Raw genomic sequence first — 1,033 nt, 5'->3', positions numbered from 1 at the left:
CGACCCGCCCCGGCTCCGTCCGCCACTGCCCCGCAGCTTCGCCCCGCCCATCTTCGTCTGCTACCACCCCGCCCGGCTCCGTCCGCCACCGCCCCTCAGCTCCGCCCCGCCCGGCTCCGTCCGCCAGCGGCCCGGCCGCACGCCGCCGCCGCTCCACCGCTCTGACCGCTCTCCGATGGCGTCGAAGAAGACGCCGAAGGGCAAGTCGGGCTTCTTCGGCGTGAGGCAGAAGCCCTCCAGTAACTTCAGAGTGGAGTTCTCCGACACCGAGAGGCGTTGGTGGATCGACACGTACCCCTCCGCCCATGAGGCCGCGCGTGCCTACGACGTCACGGTGTGGCATGCCGAGAGGCCTCGAGAGCACCTCAACTTCCCAGAGATCGAGAGTCGGGCGGAAGCGGAGATGCTTGTGCCGCAAGGCATCAAGATGAAGGAGATCCCGACGAAGAAGCCGTCGGTTGTCGTCAGTGCCGGCGAGACCGACGAGGAGGCGATGATGAGATTTTCTCGGGAGCATCCGGAGTACGTCCAGGCCGAGCTGGAGTACTGCTGGAAGCGTGAGGCAGAGCAGAAGAAGAAGGGGCGAAGAAGGAGGACGATGCCGGTCCCTCGACCGTGATCCCCATCGAGTCCTCTTCCGAGGAGGACTGGGCAGACTTCTCGGAGGAGGAGGAGGAGGAGGAGGGGTGCGACGACCCGGAGAAGGAGGAGTTCTAGGCGCAGTTCTGTAGCTCCGACGGTGAGGAGTAGTTTATCTAGTAGTTTGAATAAGTAGTAGTTGAAGTTCATGATTAAACTATGTTGAATTTAATGTTTGAACTATGTTGAATGGACTAGTAGTTTGTCGTTTTAAGAAATTTACATCTTCATTTTGGATCATTTGTTGGAGTTGCTCTTTTGGACCATCAATTTGGACCATCTGTTGGAGTTCAGCTTTTTTCAAAGCTCCAAAATGTATTTTTTGGCGGTCTAAATTTTACATCTCGGGTTTTGGACCATCTATTGGAGATGCTCTTAAACAAATTAATAAAAA

This window comes from Triticum aestivum, chromosome 5A (genome assembly GCF_018294505.1).
Source record: "Triticum aestivum cultivar Chinese Spring chromosome 5A, IWGSC CS RefSeq v2.1, whole genome shotgun sequence".
NCBI classification, from domain to species: domain Eukaryota; kingdom Viridiplantae; phylum Streptophyta; class Magnoliopsida; order Poales; family Poaceae; genus Triticum; species Triticum aestivum.
The sequence above is the reverse complement of the archived record's forward strand: the minus strand, read 5'-3'. Positions refer to the sequence as shown.